The sequence below is a fragment of the Syngnathus leptorhynchus genome, chromosome 10 (genome assembly GCF_054491065.1).
Source record: "Syngnathus leptorhynchus isolate UIUO chromosome 10, UIUO_Slep, whole genome shotgun sequence".
In the NCBI taxonomy this organism is placed as follows: domain Eukaryota; kingdom Metazoa; phylum Chordata; class Actinopteri; order Syngnathiformes; family Syngnathidae; genus Syngnathus; species Syngnathus leptorhynchus.
In genome coordinates this window covers 5,411,423-5,434,236 of record NC_141204.1, presented here as the reverse complement: position 1 = coordinate 5,434,236, position 22,814 = coordinate 5,411,423, and the positions used below count along the sequence as shown (strand labels likewise).

At 44.6% G+C, this 22,814-nt stretch overlaps 1 protein-coding gene across 4 annotated transcripts in view; it reads right to left on the bottom strand.

Moving 5' to 3' along the window:
* zmiz1a (zinc finger, MIZ-type containing 1a) overlaps window positions 1-22,814 on the bottom strand; it is a 111,164-nt gene that overhangs the window by 49,321 nt on the left and 39,029 nt on the right. For 3 of the 4 annotated variants that reach the window (XM_085921599.1, XM_085921602.1, XM_085921600.1), the window contains 2 exons: window positions 14,156-14,245; window positions 1,080-1,154 (listed from right to left, as the gene is read on the bottom strand). The gene's annotated coding sequence lies outside the window, so the exon portion shown is untranslated. Of the gene's footprint in view, window positions 1-1,079; window positions 1,155-5,733; window positions 5,781-14,155; window positions 14,246-22,814 lie in introns of those variants that run through there. The other variant, XM_085921601.1, reaches the window with a different exon arrangement.

Here is a 22,814-nt window from a genome sequence, read left to right as displayed (position 1 = left end):
TTTTTTTTTAATTCAATAGGAGGCTGAGGGCAACAACAAAATGGAGTGAAGGTATAATAACAAAGATAAACTAACATTAGCCTGTGTGTTCAATGTTGTCATTATGAGCAATCCGTATAATTTGTGTGCTACATTTCATGAGTAAAGCATACCCATTTTACGGACTGCAGCGGCAGCAAAGTAGAGACTATTCGAGTATAATACTGAAGTTAAAATAAGATGATAAACTTGCATTCGCATTTGTTCCGCTCAGTAGTAAGACAATTTTAATGTGGGTGGAGACAGAGGGCAGCTGCTGTAAGGTGGAGATTTATTCAAGGCACAGGAACAGCTAACGTTAGCATGAACGTGCGAGTACTTAAAAATCTAAAAATCATTTAACACAATTACCAAAATATTTTGACCTTTTTTATGCAGATGATTTGGCACTGTGTCAAACCACCGTAGTATAGCGCCAACTACTGCCGAGAAGGACTTAATCAACATAATTGTTTCTGCCTTGGCTAGTATCAGCAGCCTCCACCACTACCCGATACCTCATTATTTGTAAATGGCTTAAACTGATTTCTTTCATATTGTTGTTTTTCTACATCACAAAGGAAAGACAAAAGGATATAATACTGCTGTTGCCAAGGCACGGCAACAGACTAAGGTAAATTTAGCATGTATTCATTGCTGTCATCTTATATTTTACATTGTGTATATGTGAAAAGCAGACAATGGTAATATGAGAGGAATTTAAGGTCTGCTGCAGCAAAGTGGAGACTGTGGAGACTAATGTTGAAGTTTACCACACTAAGGAAAAGCTACAGGTTAAGGTAGCATCATGTGTTGATGTTTTATCATAACTAGCAATCATTATAGAATCAATTTCCTTCTATTCAATAATCTTGTTCACATTCTTTGCAAGCGAGCAGGCGCTATTATTGTCTGCGTTCTTCACTCCAAGGACAAAGTGCGTGAGTGTGAAGCATCATTCAAAGCGTGCACGTCTTTTTCCGGCTGGCAAAACTCCAGCGCTCTATTTCCTGGCGCCCCAGACAAGCCGAAACTCGTAGGTGTGAAATCACCACGCTTACCAGTGGAGGAGGGCGATCCCGCGTTTCACTTTGACCAAATGGGCGCCTTAATCCTCATCGATCACAGGCCCGCTTCTGAAACGAGACAAAACGAAAGGAGCTTGTGACAAAACACAATGTGCTTTTCGGTGATAGGCAAACAAGACTGGAGGTGGCGTCGTTTATCGAGATGTAATAAAGCGCCCCTGTCGCTCCTCTGACAGATTGGAGACGCGTAACAAGGGCTGACAACGTGCACGTCTAATCCCTGACAAATATCGCACTTAAAACACTTGAAACGACAAACGCCAGTTGATTTTTTTTTCTCTCTGGTGTCGTGCAGTTGCCAAAGCAGCTGTCAGTTAAGTCTGCAGGCTTTCATCATTCCTGCTAGATGAGCGGAACAACTTCTTCTGTCTTTATTGTTAATATCTTGTCAGCCTGCACGGTCCTACGAGGACCATTTAAATAATGTATCTTCACAGGCTTGAGTTTGCCCCGCATTTAATTACAGTTAACAGCTAAATACGCCTCCGTGCTTTATTCACCCTCTCAACTAATGCTCGAGTCCAATTTAATTAGTCATATGCCTTTTAATTAACTAAATATGATCTGATACTGTAATTTCACACTGGTGTACGGGATATAGACGGGGCACTCCAACACACAGCCAGTGGAGTGCTCATTAGGAAGTCTTTCTGTGCAATTGTGTTGGCATTTAGGTGTGTTCTCTGTGTTTACACACTTAGTATTGGCCACTGAACCGTCACTAAGACTGCATTGCTGTTCGTGCTCAGCCCATTATTGTTACTGCAGAATAAAGATGTTAATTAAGGACAATCGTACAGTGAGTGGTGAGAAATACTGTGAGGAAATGATCATTCCTGCTTTAGGAATGTGCACGCTGGCACAAAGACACTGCTGATTCATTCTCTCAACTAGCCTGCTGTCTAAAGAAGGGTAAGAGTGGAGTGGATTTAAAAAAAAAAAAAAAAAAAAAAATAGTAGGCGTTTTTGTTTATTATATGAATGAGCAAACGAGCTCAAGATAAATTGTTTAAAAAATTCTCCAAATTGTTAATGTGACAGATAAATTGTACGACATAATTGAAAAAAAATCCCCATTGGGTATCGTTGTTAAGCACCGTATTTATATAGATAGACCTTTGCAACCTTGAAAGCGTAACATTAAAAATGAAAGCATTATAGCTGCAATGGATTTTTTTTTTTTTTTTTTTACAAGCATGAATGGTTGGAATTCTTGTAAAATTAATTATGACTCAATGGTTTGGCAACCTCCAATGCCTCTCATTAAGTGAGCACACTTTGCAATAATTACAATGCAAACAACACTTGATGCTTACACAAACACACACAAGCCGCTGCTGGCATTTCCTTAACAGGCGCACCTGCTCATCATCCTCTGCTGTTGTGTTTGTTTACACAGCTATACATTTTATATATGTGCTCATTAGGGTCAAGGCTAACTAGAGTCTATCCCAGTTGACTTTGGAGCAATAGGCATGCTAGTGCTCGTCTTGAGCTAGTCATCAGCCAATAGCAAGGCACGTATAGACAAACAACAATTTACACTGTTTTGCTCGTCTTTAGCGTAGCACCACATATATGGTTAAATTGAACCTTTTCATACATAGGTTAATTCTCCTTTTGTTTTTACATGTGAGTTTTACAGTAAACATGAACTGTGGTTAAAGAATAAAACAGGTTGAAGCAAGCACGCTGTGCCTCTTATTTGAAGAACTGAGTGAGTTTTTGTCTTAAAATAATATTGACTGTCATGTAAAGTGGGGTACAAAAGCCAGGCGGTTGTTTATTAATTCCCACTAATGAAACACGAGACCGGCGAGGTGGATTTTTCATCCGCTGACGGCGAGGAAACAAGGCAAGTGAGACCTTTTGGCACCTACAGACACCATCACAGAGGCCACAAATGGAAGCATTGATGTGCTTAGTTGTTTATTTACACCCAGGAAGAAGAAGAAGAAGAAGAAACTAATTCCCCTGTCGCGGCTTTGTTCCAGCATCACGCGACACAACAGGCCACACACACACACACACAACACACAACACACACACACACACACACACACACACACACACACACACACACACACATTAATCTCCACTGGGCGTCATCACAAATGCCATTAAACGTAGCAGAAGGCGAGAGACATGCAAGAAAACGAGAGGCTGCCGTCTAAATAATTTATTCCAAGGCTCATCTTGTCTCACACCACGGGGGGATTTCTGCTTTCAATTTGCGCCGCGTTTTCTTTCCTCGCCGTATTCAAACGGAGGCAGCGGATTTGTTGTGATTGGCACGCGGAAGGTCAGCGTTAGCGAGCTAGCGTTGACGTCGTCCTCGGCGGGATGCTGCGCGGGTCTATTAGCACACTAGGATGGCGTTGCATACGTGCGTGTGTTTATGTGTATTTGAATGTGGATTGGGGGGTAGGTCTTTGTTTACTCGAGTGTGCGCTGGCTGACGCTGGAGAACAGGCCTACGGAGCGTAGAGACAGCGGTGTGTGTCGGAGCTTATTAGGCATCTTTCCAAGGACACGGGAGGCATCAGACATTACAGGGGACGCACAAAATGAAGGGGGGGGGGGGGGGGCGGACACATGATTGCTAATCATAACGTGAAGACATTAGGAGTACAGAAGGTTGAAGAGGAATCCAAAAGGAGCAGAAGAAGGGATGTGGATGGAGTTAGGGATGAAGTCACGGCTGACATGCGTGTCCTCACGCTGCGTGTCACAGAGGGACGGAGTCGAGGACATCCGGGCATTGGGCACATTGCAAAACTCCTCAAAGATAAAAACAAACGCGAAACATCCTTTTTGTTTTTGAAGACATGTTCTGGCGTAACATTTGTTATTTTAAAATCAAAGGGGACGAACTAGTGGTTAGCACAGTGGAGGCTGTGAGCTCATTTACTTTTGTTTTGTTATGAGTGATATTGGAGGCCTGCTTGGGTGGAGCGCAACTTGTCTTCCATGATGTCACTTCATTAGACAGCAAATTAGTTGTAATTTTACCTCGATTGCTTCAAGACATCCCTCATTGTATTATTCACTTGTATTAATCGATTACTGAACGCGGAAGTATAGCGGATGTATGAAGGGTCAAAGAAAACGCCACATATCCAGCACTAATGTTTGTGTTAAATGTATCAAAACCTCTCGAGGGGGCAAGCGTGCTCCCCCAAACAAAGTGAGAGTTCGAAGCGAAGCAAGAGTGAATGCCCGGTGGTGACGGCTGTTTGGTTCGCGTTTGGCATGAATGAATGGCCTCCCTAGCAAGTTCAACAAGTTCTGGTGAAATGACAGGCAAACAGACAGTCAGGCGGCGGGCCAAGCGCAGACATTCGGCTGCTGTCCAAGTGCCAGTTCAAACCAAGAATGAAGAAAAAGGGAACTTGTGGTGTGAAGAAAGCGAAAGTTGGAAAGGCGAATTTTGCTTCCATTCCATCTCCATGTGAACAATCTGAAAGCATTGTTACCATCCCAATCAGAATACTTCACTAACGTAGCGGTTAATTCATAAGTAAACAAGTATTTTGACAAAAAAAAAAAATCTAGAGCATGAATACAAAATAATGGAGCGTGATGGCATTAACGGAGGATCCCTGCAGTTGTGTCACAACTTTTACATTGCATCGCCTTGGATCCTGATTGATTACACAGGGCAGAAAGCCTTGGCGGAGGTCCGCGCTCTCGTTATCCTCCGCAATGTCCTCGGCGACGAGCGCGGTGCCGGCAGCCCTTTGCACCCGCGCGCATCGAGGGGGAAATTCGGCACCAGCGTGACTCAGCATGAAGGAATGCGTCGATGGTTATGTCTCCCTCGCCCCCTCCCTCCTGATGTGGGCAGGTCTCTTCTCACTCAGTAATTATCGAGGTTATTTTCTCCAGAAGGCCAAATCCCTGTTTATGGGCAAGAGCGTGTGTCACTGGGCCTCGGCTGTGGACAGGCTTCGGCGGTTCTGCGGTTGCCAGATTGCGCCGTTGACCCGCTTTCAAAACATTTTCAGTTCTCCGCGTGGAGGTCTCACGCAACGTTGCTCTCTTGCAAAACCGATTCAACAAAACGGTGAGGAGAAAAGTTAATATTCAAGCAAACCTTAAAATACGTCCCCTTAAATAAACAGAACATGGATCAGATTGGGACGCGGCGTTTATTTAGCGCGGATATTTATCGAGGATAGAGAGTTCAACTTTTACGGCTTTAGTTCGACAGTGTTGTAAAAACGTTTAATAGTTTTCGACTGTTATTGGTTCAATTCAATCCTTTTACCAGAGCCGGCCGGGCCCTCTGGAGAATTGCAACCTGGGCTTGCTGAGCACATTTCCTTCTGGCAAGCGTCGCACCAGGAAGAGCAACTACGAAGGGTCAATGGTTAACAAGGCGTTTAAAAAAAAAAAAAAAAAAGCAGACGAAGAAAAAGCTAAGCAACAAGCTAGCTATTGTAGCTGTTAATGAGAGGCAAACAGAAGGCAACTGTGTCTAGTGAATGGCATACAGAGGAGGCTTGTCCTCGCGTTACAGCGCAAACAAAAGCCCGCAGCAAACTTGACTTGAGCTCTTAAGTAAATTTGCATGTAACAAACTGTTGGTCGGGGTCAACGGTGCAAACATTACACACACACACACCAAAAAATGGCTTGCTTCCTTCATAAAGGGGCTACTTCCTCTGTGTTTCATCACACGAGCCGGGCTTTGTTAGTGTGCGGAAATGCCTCCAGAGGGAATGAAAATACTGGCAAGTCCCTGCAGCTCATTCTGGAAAGAGAGCGAGAAAGAGAGAGAGGCAGGTCTTGCAGCTGCAAGATCACACACACACACACACACACACACACACACAGATCCGTATGCCAAGTGGCCGTGTAGGTGGAGCGCTCAGGTTACGTACAGAGATAACCGTGTTAACCCAAAGAACATAAACACGGGTGTGTGGTTACAAGGCTGTCAGGGGAAACCGAGGCTGGCAGCTTCGCAATCTAAAGTTGGACTAATGTTGCCATGGTTGCCACTAAATTACAGACGGTGTTACTGTGCTCATCGCTACTGCTACACACTTTCGGGTGTTTGGGAAACACACCCCAGGTCACGGTGGGTGTGCATGTGGTTGGGAGATTCCCCTGAAGCAAATGTCATGGAAGGTGAAGTGAATTGGAATCGGAAGTGGATCGAATTATTCATTGTGGCCTGGACGCGTACCAGGCAAAGGCTTTTTTCGGAGACATCTTATTTCTACCTTGCATGAATGGGCATGATTTGGGGGATTATCTACTCAGGATGGAGTGCTGTAAGTGATCTAGTTGGCTGCCTAAATGGGTTGCATTAGAAATAAAAATATCCAACAAATACAAATTCCTGCCTGAGGTATCTTTGGCATAAGTTAGCCTTCTCCTTAAATGGGCTAGTGCAGAAATTGTAGTATCCACCAACTTCATATCTGCTACTTGGGTATTTATAGCGTCGTTAGCTAGCTAGCTAAAATGGGCTGATGCCAAAAATCGGAAAATCTGAAAAACACATATACAACAACTTGGCTATCTTTAGCATTGGTTAGCAACACAGAAAAATGTCATGTTTTAAACATCTCCCCCTTTAGCTACCTTTCCAGCATCTAGCCGCAGTAGCAAAAAGCCGCCTTGTCGACATCATATGCTTTATATAAGGTGGGAAATGAAGGCTTTTAAAGCAAGTCCAAATTGTCTTCTGATTTTGATTTTCAGTGAAGGACATTTTCTTTAAAAGCCAACATCCTTAGCGCTTTGGTTTCCAGCATCCGCTCCTCACGCATGCTCTTACTCTTTTGAAACATTCCATTACCTCACACTGTGACCATCTTGGCCACAAGCACATGTTTGCGATCTAGGCGACGGTACTCCAGAAACAGATGATTGCAATCAAACAGTCAATGGCAGGCAGACACTTAAGGCAAAAAATGGGAGCGTATAAGACACACGGTAACATTTGGACACATTGTTCCCAGTACAGCTGGGCTAATCTTTCACTCATTTTATTACTCATAAGTGCACTGCCCAGTTAATTAGAACACTGTAAGGTAATAAAATAAATGAAACATCCAACCCGGCATGCGAGCTTTCTGATAAATTGTTGCAAATCTTTGCGAGGCCTCCCTCAGCCACCCACACTGACTCGGAGTTGACCCGGGAAATGTAAAACACAAAGCATGCCTTTTCCTCAATATTTCATGTCATTTGTACCTCATCCTGCACACAACCGACAGACTCATCCACCTATCACTGAGTCGTTTTGCTTCGTTTTACGCGTTGCGAATGGAAATCTGTTCTCAATTGCCTTACCTGAGCAAAATAATTTTGATAAAGACGCCATTAAAGTTTACATCAAATAAGCATTTTCCACGCGGTAAAGGTGACCAAATAGCATCTGACCGGATGATGAAAGCAACATTGCAGAGCAGCGTTCAAGACAGCTGCTCGAGTTTCTCTCCCTGTCACTGTCACTGTCACTCACGCACGCGCACACACACAGTCGTAGTCAAACACACACACGACCGCTCTTCGTTTTGGCTAGTGACAGCAGGCACCCAGCGATGACATGAGGAGTGTCTCTGGCAGGCGGCAGTAAACAGAAATATCTGCTCTGACAGTCGCTCGTCCACATCCACCACGTGCACGCAGCTGTCACTGAACTTGCCACTCCTCTTCCCGACCTTCGCTTTTAGTCTTGCCTTTTAAGCACTACACTATGGACAGTGTTGGTTTTGGCCCATATCTTTGGTCTGTGAGTAAATTCCTCGTCGAGTCTATATATTTTCAAGACAACTTTGAGGGACTAACTTGGGGAAAAAACCTCAACCACATCAAACAATGTAAAATGTTGTCTTTGCCGTTATATCTACCAAAACGTAATTGCAGTAACAACAAAATGCACGGCAACAGGTGGAACCACGCCTGACCAAGTATGACAATAGGTGCCATTTTGCAAGTGGAACTTAGCAAGAGGAGGCAAGCTGAGTCAAGCAAGCTCGGTCGCTCCGGCGCCGCCGATTCTATACAATGGAGCCAAATCGACATTGAAGCTATTGTGCCGATCTGCGCTTGGCTGCCGGCCAGCGAGTAGTGTGTACGCCAAAGTATGAATCATGGCGAATTGGGATGGATGCCAACTGTTGAGCGTGCAGCCATCCCCCCACTTGACCAGCGTTGGCCTTACGCAGGCTTAGCACCTTACTGCTTTCATTTGGCCGCTCTTTTGTTGCCATTTTCTTTCTTCTTACGCGAGAATCTGCTTTCTCTCTCTCTCTCTCTCTCTTTGCCGTTGCCGCTCTCTGGCTGCTTAGCGCTCTCTCCATCTCGGCCGCCACAGCCGTTCTCAATTAGGAGGGTCAGGGAGAATAACTGGGGCTCCGGTATCTGAAGCTCGGAAGATCAGCGGCGGAAAGGAAACCGTTGCTGCGAGGCGCTGGGCCGCAGAGTGTGTGTGTTTGCAGGGGAGGGCGAGTGTGCGCGGCATAAATCTGCTCAGCGTCAACAGGTTGTCGGTGACCTCTGACCTTTATATTTAAAGAGACTTGAAGACGGCCAAAAGTGCTGACATTGTGACTGGCACGATTTGCCACCAGAATGCAAGGTTTTATTGTGGCTCTATTAATAGGATTAGTTTGAAATATTGTTTTTCCAATATATATATACGTATTTTATATGCTTTATGCATATAATTCACACCCACCTCCACAGAGCCTTAGCCGCTTTAATTGCTTTGTTTCGACGGTCCCCTACGAGTGAGTAGAGGGACAGCGGGCAGCACTTTATAAGACACATTTGCAGGTGTCACCATTTAAAATGAAAAACCGGAGCTGTGTGAAAATTCAAACACGCACACACATTTCATAAACATTTCAGACACACTATTCACTTCTCAAAGATGAACCACACCTTGAAGACTTTTGATGCATAAAATTTCATTTAGCAGACTGTCAACAAAACCTATATTTGGCCGATGTGTCAGACAGCCGCCATATAGCGCCAACTACTGCCGAGGAGGATTTACTCAACGTCAGATTTTTTTAAGTATCTGCGGGTTGTATCGGCAGCATCCACGAGACCTCAATACCTGAAAATAAGACCAGGTATCAATACTCGCTCCTCCCTATCCATTAGAATGCAGACCATCCATTTGTGATCTGGTAGTCACTCGCCACACGCTCGTCAGAAAACAAGCTCATCGAAAACTATTTACGGCTTTCGGGAGTGGCGGTTGTCTCAGCGAGGCTCACATCTGTTTGTGGAGTGGCAGGGGGGGGGTCCTGAATAGCGCGCTCTCCTAATTCACGACGGGAAAGAGCAATCAAGCTCGGCTTCCGTCAAGCCATTGTGACGCTGGCGCTGGCTGCGCACGTGCTTGATAATCTATGCAAATAGGCCACAGATGGACAAGGATGCCTCTAATAGAAGAGCATATGGGCTGCGCTTTTAGAAACAATAATTCCTACGTCTCTCCGCGTGCTCTCGTGTCTGTCGGCGTTATAAGCGAGCGAGCTTGTCGAATCATTCAAACGAGGCCGCCGCGCTTCTTTTGTTTACCGCCTTGAACGGCGCATCGGAAACGGAGTTCAACGTTCTCGACTGCAACGACTACCCAGCCACCCTTGATGCGCTCTCACTCCTGCCGTGGAATCGGAGGAACGTTCCGGACATTATGAGAAGCCATTAATGAGTGTGTGGCGTGGCGTGGCGTGGCGTGATGCACGGCTGCGTATTGCAGCCATTCATCAAGGGCACCAGACACTTGACAGGCGCCCGGCCAACAGGTTGTGTAATCGTATAACACAACCATGTCAGGCCTGCCGCCACTCTGTGTCCCATTCAGGCCTCTAATGTTGTTTTCCTGCGAGTAATTGATGATGCTAGACAGAGTGCCAGTGATGGATGACATCACAGAGCCGCCGCCGCAGCAATGATGCCGGTGCGAGATTCTGATTACGCTGGAACCTCTGAGGTTGAACATGATCCGGTTGATTGGAGATTTCTTTGCATTTGCAAACATTTCTCCCATAGGAAATAATGGAAATAGAAATAATCGGCTTCAGGGTCAAAGTGACATCATCATAATATCTGGATTAACTTTAGTGATAATGTTTAAGACTTTAAGACTTCAAGGCCGAATGCGAATCTCATTTTTCTCCCCTCATTTCCTTAAAGAGCCATAATATTGAAAGTTGAAAATAATTGAAATGTCATTCATCCATCCCAGCCTCCAAAACCTACTCGGTTAAGGCCAGAGTAGAGTCAATTTTGAAACCACTTTAATAATTTTAAAGAAAGGCTTGTATATCCCAATACGAGCCATTTCCGTTTGTGTATTTAATTCTGCTTTTGTATCTATAACCGTGCTGCCTCCAATCCAAGACTTAAAATACTTGATTCTCACTTCGCCTGCTGTCCAGAAACACTTGCCAAAGAGATGACAAAAGACAAACCACAAGATCTGTCATTTAAAAGTGATTTCAATCTATCTTAACAAAAGAACGCCTTAAACAAAATCACTAGTTTTGTTTAAAATAAAATGCTATCTCAAGACACTTTTGTGTGTTTTGTCTATCACTGATGTTTATTTCCAACATTCAGCTCTCGCGGCTGCTTGTGTCCCCTTTAATTTGCGTGCCTTGTGTAAGGAGCTCATCATAAATAAATAACATTGGCATCCCAAAGTGTGCTGACTGGAATGAGACAAAACCACAACACTCTTGACTTGAAGGCGACACAAAGAATAAAGTGCTAGCGTGCACTGAAAATGCCTCCCAACGCCGAGGAATGTTCCCACTCCCATGCAGCATGAGCACGAGGGGGGGGGGGTAAAAGGTGTCCCCGAGGCAAGAGTTAAACATTGTTCTCCACGGCAAATATCCTCACACAACCTGCTCCACTCTGTCTGTCTCTTAAGCTGGAGATGAGAATACAATGTTCCCTCTCATCCTCCCACTCGCACCGTTTTCTACCTCAGTGAGACGGCCAGCTTGTGTTTGTGAGAAACGCGCTGCGAGACGACGATAACCACAATAACTATCGCAGGGAGGATAAAAATACACCTCCTAGCATCCAAGTCATCTTAGCTGTAGAACCCTGAGGCAGATTTCCTTGAATTTTGTCTAATTCTATCATTGATGCAGATATGTGGACAACCATTGGTTAACCTGGGGAAAATAAAACATGAGGAGAAACTGATGTAAGAGGATGCAGGCTGCGCCGACTCTCAAGAGGCTTTGAAATCCTCTTCTTCCAAGGTAAACAAAGAAAACACTGGAAAAACCCGAGACACTTCAAATGATGAAATACTAGCTAAACATGCTTTAATATTTTATTTAAAGTGAATAATATTAACCAAATTTGGAGTACCAAAGAGAAGAAGGTTGTTAACAAACCAGCCTAATCTAAACGGTTAAAAAAAAAAAAAAAAAGCATAACGCAAGACGTCGCTGAAAATTAATGCTACTACAAAGTGCGGTTCTCCAGCGAGCTCGCCTAGCAATTTGCTTTCCTTTGGCACAGAGGAGATTTGGGACAACAACAACATCATCCTGCACCCTCATAGCTACTTAACATTGCATAATTAATTTGAGTCCTGGATGGACACGGCAACTAAAAATAAGTGTACATATCCAGGAGATTAATTCTATTCCTAAATATTTATGTTAAAGTTCTGTGAGCTCTTGTTTCTAATTTGTTCTTGTTTAGCTTGGACGCAGTTCAACTTATCATCAATGACGTCATGTTTGGCTAGTTTTCCCAGCAAACCAATTGAGACTAAATATCTGTCCTAAAAATTCACACAAATTTGTCAATTTCTTCAAGATGCGATTGATCGACCACACAAATGATGAGTTATTTGATCATCATGTTGATTGCTTCTTTTCTATCATGTCACCCTTACCACAAAGTCACAATGACATCATCCTCGCTGTGTCAAAGTGATTGACAAACACAGCAGAAAGTCACCTTTTGGACCTTTCTAAAGCGTCTGCTACTCAACAGCACCTTGACAAGGTTGCGTCCTTGTTTTCCAAAAGCCCCGCAATGTTAAATCACCACCCGTGTTAAAACATCCCAGTTGATTTATTTTTGAAAAGTGTTGCATTCTACCGTAGCGTGCGGCACACGCCTGGCTCTCCTTGGCGGCCTCACAACGGCCGCAGTGTTCGTGTGTCGACAGTGGGCGCTAACATTAAAAACACGTCCAATTAAAGCTACGGGGGAGGAGGTTGCATCTAAACGGCAACAGTCTGTAACATGTTTACAGCCATGATAGGCCCTTTCTAAACAAATTAATCCTGCTGTGCTCCACATTACTCATCCCGAGCCGGCTGTCTGGACCGATTCTGCTCGATGCTGCGATGTATTATGACGAGGAAGGTTGAGGGGAAATTTTTTTTTGGTGAATATAGAGCGACAGCAGCAAAAATGTTGTCTCCCCGCACTTTCATAAGCGTGTCACATTCTGTGGGCTGAGTCGCTCCCACTTCATTGCACCGGGCTTTGTGTGTCTGTGTGTGTGTGTGTGTTAAAGCAGTGGCTTTCTATGCTCTGACGTCCGTGCGCTAATCGCTTTGGCTGATCCCCGCTAGTGGCGCATGTGCGTAGGTACTGTGCGCACGTCTAGCTGTATGCGCAAATAGATGAACGCCCGTGTGTGTGTGTGTGTGTGTGTGTGTGTGTGTGTGTGTGTGTGTGTGTGTGTGTGTGTGTGTGTGTGTGTGTGTGTGTGTGTGTGTGTGTGTGTGTGTGTGTGTGTGTGTGTGTGTGTGTGTGTGTGTGTGTGTGTGTGTGTGTGAGGCAGATGTTTCCCGTGTGGTGGTGTTGCTCACCACACACACACACGCACACACCAAGGAAGATTAACCGGGTCGTTTACTTATTTGCTGCCTGAATCCCACCTACCCATCGCGCCTCAATCCTCATCCTTAATCCCTATAGTAGCAAACTAGACAGCAGGTGAGGCAAAAGCAATATGGCACTATATGACGGATAACTTTCAAAAAGCTCCGGTCCAAGCCAGCGAGGACAAAGGCACGTGCAGCGGTAGCTAGAAATAATCCACAGTCACGTAAAGTCCAAAATATGCTCAAGTATTAGCAGGGAAACACTGATGAGGTGTCGTGTCATTATTAAATTGGGATTGTTCCTTTTTAAGGTATTCATAGCAGCAACCTTGAATTAATCTCGGCATTCAGATAAATGGTCAGTAATTGCTCATCTCATTAGCTTCTCTTTTTAAACACTACCTTCAAAGGACCAATACAAACACACGCAAAAAAATGAATGTTTTCAGTATTGTTGAATAGCCCTGCTTATCTTTTCGTTTTAACTGAAGTGAGTGAAAACGCCAAATGCAGGTTCTTTGATGAGCTTGCCTGATCTAAAATATCATTGTTCTCCAAAGTAAAATCAAATATTTTAGTTTGAGTCAACATAATAACTTGGCTTTCATGGAGGATATTCTCTGTTGGAAGCTGTATTGTAAATCTCAAAGGCCATCAATAGCATGTATTTATTTTAATCCGGCAGCCAGCGATGTGGTTACCTAATGAAGCATTTCATCAATTAATATTATTCCCCGATCAACAGTTTTGATTTAGCTACTCAAGAATGGCAAAAATGTGGCACTTTTCGAGGAACAAGCATCTGTGGCGCATTTCTCCTTGTGTGCTGCTGACACAGGCCACTGGCTTCTCGGCGGGGACTGACTGGCTGGCTTTTTCCCTTTTCTTTCTCTCTCTCTTTTTTTTTTTTTTTTTTGGCCAGAGCCAAACAGGATCCTGCGCAGCTCCTCATAAACAGCAGCTGCTCAGTCCCTCCCCGGCTGGCAGCCCAGGAGGGTCCAATCAAAAGCAGCCACATTGCTCCCTCACTTTGCCTTTGCGTGCCAATTTTGCTCAGAGAGTTCGAGGGGGAAAGAAAGAAGAAAGCAAAAAAAAAAACCACACAGCCAAGACGAAACAGAACAAGAGCGGGAGGGCGCGGGAGGAAAAAAAGTGTGCACAATCCCCGCCTCACCCGTATAAGAAGCTTGTGTGAACTCTGACCTTGTTGGTGCTGCCGCTGCACCCTCGCGGCCCCAACCCCTCATGTATTCCTCGCGCGGTCCCTCGCTGACCCCTCCTCAAGTGGTCGACCTGAAAGCGAAGAAAATGTTGTTTAATGGAAAGCTTGTCTCAGATGTAGGGACGCAAAAAATGCGGCACGCTGTTGAAAAATGTATAAGCGAGAAAGCCGTCAGGGATTTGCCTATACATTTACCCTCGGCCTCACAATGACATGGATGTACTGTATGTACTGTATATAGAAGTCGAGTGGCTCCCCCCCTCCCTTCACGGAGAAACAATGCCCTTCCTAAAGGTTATCAGCAGCCTTGGTCCACCTCATCGCGAGTCCATTACAAACTAAATTCGCAGGCTCAATACGGCGCTTAGCCTCGCCACGCTGCTCCTTTTACAGGCTGAGACAGCATCTGTTTCCACATACATCATGCAAATGACTTCATTCAATCACCACACAGCCGTGAATATTAGCGCATATCATTAGAGGACAAGAAGGATGTGGCACAATTGCTGTTTTACTACTTTCCTGTTTGAACAATGATGCATTTTCGTTTTGAAGACTGAGCATGATGATTGATTTTGTTGGATTTGCTATTGGGTGAGACGGTAGGACAAGATTTGAAAGCAAGATTTTATCAAATTTAAAATACATTTTTAAGACAGGATTTAATTTTTTAAGAATTAATTGTAAATTGGGTTAAGTAATTAAATTGCAGAGTTAGGATTTTAAATCCAGGCTTTAATCTACAGACAGTGTTTCAAAGTAGTAGGATTTTATGGGGTTGGATCTGCTCTTATACATCTTCACGTTTTCTTGTTCAGTCCATCTTGGCGAAAGATTGAGGGGTGGCCCTCACTGTGGGAGGACATTTGGAGCCCTTCCAAAAAGAAGAGGACAGAAAGGAGGGGATGGTGGGACGGCATAAATACGCAGGGAGGCGAGCAGATGTCACAGACAAATGTGATTTACAGGCTGTGTTCCATACAGTGCTGACATGTAAGCCTATTAGGCTGATATTACCCGCTATAACATGCACCGCTGGACCCCCTTAAAAATGTGTGTGCTGGTGCGGAGATTGTAATAGCCACCTTCTGTGAAATTGGACAAACATTAAGTGCTGGGATGCATTAATTACATTTGACTCAAGATGCTAGCTAGAGTTTGTTGTTAGCATGTCACGTTCCAAAGACGCGTTCAATGCGACATGGGTTTTAAAGTTTCCTGCCCCTAAGCCCCAAACCAAAACAATTACGAGCTACGCTGAAACCCCACCAAGGATGTCGTGTTTGTTATTGGGGAGACACTTTGGGGAGCCCGGGCCACGGTAGAAATCATAAAACTGAAGAGTGCTTCCGGATAAAAGTGTTGATCTGGGACTGTATTTTCATTTTTATGAACACTTTTTATATTTTCTTTGCTTTTCGAGTGGATAACGCATGAATATTAATGTCGGGCCATTGCGGGAGGTACGTCTGAAGGCGATGATCCAAATACGTAAGGCTGATTTGGTCTCTCTGCTCTACTGAGTGCCCTTCGAGTTGTAATTGGCTAAGATGAGTTGAAGTTAAACACGGTAATTCCACAAAGAGAGGTCTCCATTGTAATAGATGGCCTCCTTCAATTATTCACTTGGAATTTCTTCCACTTGAACCAAATGTTGTTCACAAGATGGATGAGCCTGTTTTAACTCCCCTGCAAATAGCAAATATATAAAAAAATGCATATGGATATTAAAGATTATATGGTATGAAAATGTAATAATCACAATTAGTGACCTATTTTTTTTAATAGTACCAACAAAGAAATATTAGATTTTTTAAAAGACAAAAATAGAACAAAAGAGAATAATTAGATTTTTATTTTAAATGATACAAATAATAAAACACTTGCCGAGTACAAAAACCTCCCTTCTATTTGCACTTGTTAGTGTGAATCCACACCTTCGACGACTTTGTGCAAACACACTCCCAGAGCCATAATGTATCCACCTCATCGCCCTCGGAGGAGAAAGGCCTATAAAAGCCGACCTCATCTCCTTAGAGCGGGTGCGGCTGTCCCTTGGCGTCTTAACACAACTACTCATCAAGTGTTAAAGCAGAGCGAGAGAGGGGAGGTTAAAAAAAAAAAAAAATCAATGCCACCCCTAGCCGGGCCAACACTAGTTGATGATGTTATGTAGAAGAGCCAGACGCTGCAGCAAAAAGCAAAAGACGGAAGGCAAAAGTCCATCTCGGGCTGAGAGTGGTTGGTTAATATGTGTCATTGATTACCTCTATGCAAATAGAAGACCTCGACAAAGCAGAGAGTGTGATTTAAAGCGCGCCCAAGTAGGAAATCGATTGGACGCGCCAGCCCGAGGAACCGTTTCCCTTTTGCCGGGATAAAACACTTGACTGAGGAGCTGCGAGATTCTTATCAGGAGGAAATTAGTGGAGGAATAGCAGTTTACCAAAACAAACAGGCTTCCTCTTCCCTTTCTCTGATATCATTGTCATCTCTTATTTCCTCCCCTCCAGTTAAATGCCATCAGTGATAAACTGCATTTCATTCAAACAGGTCATTTGTAATCGAGAGAAGCAAAAAAAACAACAACAACAGAGCGGGTCGTCGTTTGAAGGAGAGAAAATGAGGTCTTCGGCTTTCCTGGGCTGCTGGGAGCAGCCTTGCGAGCCTGCCAGCTCCCGCACGCACACACTGACGCAAGTCCGACGCCAATCTTGGAGCCAGATCGCACCAAAACAATATTTGTCTTGTTGGCTTGCCGCCTGTGTTCCTGGCTTTAAAGAGAAGAGAAAACACGTAGCAAAGAGAGGCGGAGGCAGAGTCGACCCACACCGGGCGGCCTTGTCAGTGCGCGGGAAACGTCGGCAGGTAATTACGACAACGCCGCGTTCCCTCGGCGGCGGCGACAAAGTGATTCGGTTTCGGAGCACTTGGCCTTCCTAAAATCTCCCCCGAGGACAACATCTGATAAGATTACAAAGAGTTGTTTGGCGAGCAGCGTAGTATCCTCTCGCCTCCGGTTCTTGCTTCTCGCTCCCTTTACGATCATCGGAAAAATTTCGTGGAGAGTAATGCCGTGACATAAAATAACCTCACCCCGCGTTGCTACATCTGTTGTTTTCCGCTCGCCTGCAATGCTATGACGGTCTTAGGGTCCAAAAATTTGAAAATAGCTCGATTAGTTTCAGTTGTGTTTTACAGAGACAATTTTAATCTCCCAACACATCCTCATTGGGAGAGAGTTTATCTTCTTATCGCGAACGTGATTGTCCGAGACGAGCCGAGTTGACCCCGTGATTACCTCGGCGGCTTGGCATTTTCCCTCAGCCGACCCCTGGAAGAAGCCAGAGAGCCGCTCCGCAACAAGCGCTGGGCTGTCGACATACTGAAGACATTTAAGATAATCCCGGAGATGTCTCCGTGTTTCCCCGAGATTGCATCTTCAAAGGGAACGTCGGCCTGCTACCTCCACTTGAAAGGGAGAGAGACGCGCAGTGCCCTTGTTGTGAAGGAGGGGCAGAATAGCACAAGAATGTAATCATGTTTTTGGGAAGAGGGTTCGGGGGGGGGGGGGGGGGGGGGGTTGTCCTGGCTAGCAAAGGAAACAAGTGAGGCAGTGGAAGATTGTTTTGACACCAGAGGGCGGGAAAAGGGAAGCACCTATTGGCTGCGCTGACTCTCACCTGTGTGACCTGCCGAAAAGTTGTAAATCGCACACAGGTCATGTGTGTCCCGCCTCAAGCTTTTACAATGTTTGCTTTGTTGTCATGGTCAGCGTTAGCGGTTAAAGTGCACAGGTGTCAGGAATTCCATCCTGGAATGACTAACCGAGCCACCTTGATATTGGAACATGAAGGAAATCATGGTGAATACTTCCCCTAAGTAGTTTGACAACAAGGTACCAGAGTTCAGAAATCCATAAACACTATGTCGGAAATTATTTTGTCATGAAAAAATGAAACTCAATGATGAACAAATTTGATGGGGTTTTTTTGGTGACATTTTGAACTAGCTAGCATCTGCTCCGAAGCTACTTATTATCTCCTGTGTGTAGATAACCAACTTGAGGGATGTAAACTGAAAAGTGCCACGACCATGTCGCTTCAATGAAAGCGAGAGTTATGAGTCATGCCTTCAACAAATGTCAGCGCTGACGTCCTGTGTGACTAAAAAGCACCTCAATGACTCAGCAATTTCCTTTCCAGGCACTGGAGAGATTGCGACATCATTAGGACAAATTACAATGACGCAGCGCTCTTATGTTGAAGTGTTAAGAATACTACATTGATAGAAATATTAGCGAATAAAAGGAGGTATTTTTGTCATTCACTTCATCAGAAGAAGTGAAGGAGGTCTGTCACATAGCGTTACGCCGTGACGAGGCGCGCACGCAGTCGTTAAGTGGTGAAGGGAAAACAAATATGTCATCAGCAGGAGGCTCAGGTTGAGTCAAGTTGACCAGTAATTGATTTTGACAGCGGCTCACTTTAGAATGAGCAGCAGCCTCGTGTAGAGGAAAAATAAAAAAAAAACATTCATGCAGCCTCACGGGCCACGCTTAAAAAATTTATGGCGTAAACCCACGACACTTTTGCAACTCTCGTGTACGATCACGGTAAACTACGCCCTCCACTTGGGAGAATACCAAAGGTACGGATCAGGCGTTTTTCTTTCACAATTTAAAACAGTTACCTTGATAGTGCCTTGATATCATTTTTTTGTCTCGCTCTACTCAAGCTATTTCGGGAGGGCGGTCCTTGTCTTATGCAAATGAGCAACTGCTGACATCGCCAACCTCTATGGAGTAAAAGGACGTGTGTTAGGGACTTGGAGCACTTCCCCCATTTGTATGCAGGTATACACTTTAAGGAGTTCCATTTCCATCACATCAGCCAAGTTATTCAAATGCAGCACAAGTGACTGGAGAGGACAACATAAAGAAAGGCATCAGCAGAAAATGGCAGCAGGCAGTAATCCCCGGCCGGGCCGCCACTTGCGCTTGCCACGCTGCGCTGTCAGCATCAGACGTGCAGGGCCTTATCAGCGGCAGCCATGGCGCTCCTCTAATAACCCCGCTGATGTTCTGCGGCGCGAGGACAGACAGGGAGACGGCGGCAAAGACAAGACAGGCGGACAGGTTTCGCACTTAAACTCGCGCTATCAGCCACTGTGTGTGCACAGAGGCCGGACGCGTTTTCCTCACTTAGCAACACGTTCTGACAGCGACATGCACGCTTTGGCGCCCTTTTGGCTAAATGGACTCCACCTATCAACATACGGTGCAAATCTAGCATTTGGGTTAGGCGATACCAGTTTTAACACCTTGGCAGAAATGGCCCATCCCACAACCTAAAAAATAGGCAAAAGATCACGACCCAAAATATGTGCCTCAAGACTAGCCTGCAGAACTAAATGGACTTTTTTTGGTGAACTAGTTCGCATGATTTTATTTTGAAGTTATTTCCAGTAGCACATATTGGCTGATTTCTGGTCGTCTTCACAGCTGTAAGCGATGCCAGGTTTTATTGCCGTCACAAACAGTTAGCACCAATTAGCACAACGTCATCCTGAAATCATGTTCAATCGCTAATTGAGGACACTAAAAAAAACTACCTCCAGATTAATTACGCTGACAATTGACATACAGTGCCTGTATTAAAATAAGCATCCAGTAGGTGCAAAGCCAAAAGCCGTAAATTTATAATCATCATACCAGACTGCCATTGAACCTTTGATCCATTCAAATAAAAATGTATTATTCATTATTTATTTTATTTATTTTTTTACATTATTTTTATTGAATAAATTTATTATTATTTTATTAAATTATTATTTATTTATTTATTGAAGTACTTTTTGACCAAATGGTCACGTACAAGTGAGGTGTAAGTCAAAGGAGTCCAAATAGATGCTACATTGGTCATTGGTTCTGAATTGGCATTCTGTCCCTCTGAGAATGTTACCTTAGTATCTTAGTCTGGAACCTCCAAATAACGTGTGCCTGTACAAGCGCATGTGACTCAAATATTATTATCACCTTTAGCCAAAGGTCAAGCACAACGCTTCCTTCTTGAAGATGTATGCCTTGATGCTATCACCTACGCTGGCGTGAATCTCCACCATCCGTAAATCTAATCACGCCTGCCGTACGAGTAGCAGCCCCCAGAGTGTCGGGAGCTGCGGCCGACAGGAAGCAGGCTTGAGTAAACACACCGCTGTTGACACAAGACGGGCAGCACATGCTCCCTCGCTATAGACGCCGCGATGAGACGCGCAGATTAGGCTTCAGATGACGACTACGACACTTCACTTTCCTTCTTGGCTGGTATCGGGAGCAGGATGTTGACTCAAAGCTGCAGACACGGAGCGCTGCAGGGCTCTATCTATGTTCACACCCACGCGCGGTGTTTTGAATACCACTTTTCACCATTCCAGGGTCAAATGAAATCTGTCCAAACCAATAAGCAGTTTAGAAAATCTGGCGGGGTGCTAACACCGAAACAAAAGGCCATTTTTTATCCAATTAAAGAAAGTCACTTCAGTAGGGAGATGGCATACAGGCTGGAATGGGTCGGTGGACAATTGCAAATGACAATTACAAATCCATTCACACTCCAAATCACAGCAATGCTTAATTTAGAGTGAGCTAGCATGAAAAGTTCTTATTTCTAGAAATCTCGTCAGGCACCATCAAAACAGAATGTTTTCAGGCGTCGTCCGATCAAGCCAATAATGGCGACCTTCACTTGAAGGCCAGAAACAAATACCTCGCGTGCCTTCCAGCTGCCTCGGAGCACTTTGCGCTCAAGGCTTGAGCGTGCCGCTGCTCCGCCACTGCCACATGCAGCATCAACGACTTAATCAGGTCTCTTGTGCGGAAGTACGAACCCCGCACGGACTGACGGAAAAGGATGACACAACCCCCCGCGGGCTTGTCAGTTCGTTTCAATGGAGCTCAAATCAGAGCTCGCCATCCGGCCGACACAACTCCGCGGCGATCGCCGCCGCACGTTAGCCTCGACGTGTGCCGTGCGAGATGCACGGACACGGACTGAATCATTGCTGCTGTTCAATGAGATGCAACGTGGCACACATAGGGCGCAGTTACGCTGCAGGTCCAAATGGCCAGTTCTGATTTGATGCCTATATCCGATGACAACTTCTACCGACATGAAGTGCCACAGCCAAGATGGAAAACAAAATTGCACTTTGTAATCTGGTCCACTTTATAGTCTGAAAAATACAATACTATACGCTGTCACATATTTGAATTTTTTTAAATTTACGCTTACATGATACATATCCCGATTGGGCCACCAAAACAAAACCACATAAACCATGGAGTGCATAGGTGTCAAACTCAAGGCCCCGGAGCCAGATACGGCCCACCATATCATTTTATGAGGCCCACGAGGACAGATAGTGCATCGACTTCATGTTTCAGTAGTGAAATTTCATTGTCTTCACTTTTGAAAAATAGCTTTACTTAGTCGCAATTTTTATTACATTCATCTTTTAAAATTAATTGAACAATTTTTACTATTCTCTGATTTCAAAAGTAGTTATTCATCAGTTTGTTGTATAGCCTATACTGTATATAATAAGGCATTGACAGTCATAATGGCCCTCAAAAGGAAACAATGAAAACGAGGCGACTCACCATAAAAGTGAGTTTGACACCCCTGATGTGGTGCAAATTCGGCATTAAGAGGCCAAACAAACATTTTTGTACATTTTTACAGACAAACACAATCAATACAATGCCGCTTCTATGACAGATACGATCAAGTGATGAAATCGACATGCTGACTGATATTTAATGTGCTACCAAAACATGGGAAGCGAGCACGCTTTTAATAATTGATGCCGTTGGAGCAGGGAGATTTTTAACCACTCTCCTCCTGCTTTCAATCATTAATGTGGTTTCCATCAAAAACACTTCAGGCTCTCTAGTATCACATCTCTCTTGAAGGTGGAGAGCCCACATCTAAACATTAATCGGCGTGATCTTTCCTCAGTCTCATTCTTGCTTGGGCGGATTAGGATAATAACAGCGCAAATTGCTAAAGTGTGCAAAAGTAGGTGCGCCGACTGAGGGTCTTGGAGGCTTAATGGTAGCATTTGAAATGTTTCAATGACAAGAAGGGCGGGAGGGAGGAGGGGGCGACTCGACCTCGATCCTCACGTTCTTTCCGCCTGTTCGAAGCCGATCAATCCGCAAGCGCTCGATCGGCGTCGCAAAAAAAAAAAAAAAAAAAAAGAAGCTGCAGCGTTGTTCTCTTCAAAGTCACACAGGACACGCCGTGTGCATCGACATGGCAACACATCCGCAAGGTGACCAGAGTACGTGCTGCACGCTCAATGGACACGAGCCCTCCCTGCGCAGCACTTTGACATCATTACAGGAGGTCCTCGGTTCACGCCGAGTTTACCCACCTACGTTCTTCTTGTTTATTGGGCAAAGCTCAATCATTAAAAAATATATATGTGCTAAACACTTAAGGCTGCACAAGAAACTCATTTACAGAAGGACTACATTAATCCACCTGAAAAACTGCATGTGTGCTGCTGTTTTGGTTAGCAACCGAGGCTAAAAAATATTTAATGTCTGTACTGCATTGGATCGATTGTTTTGGCCTC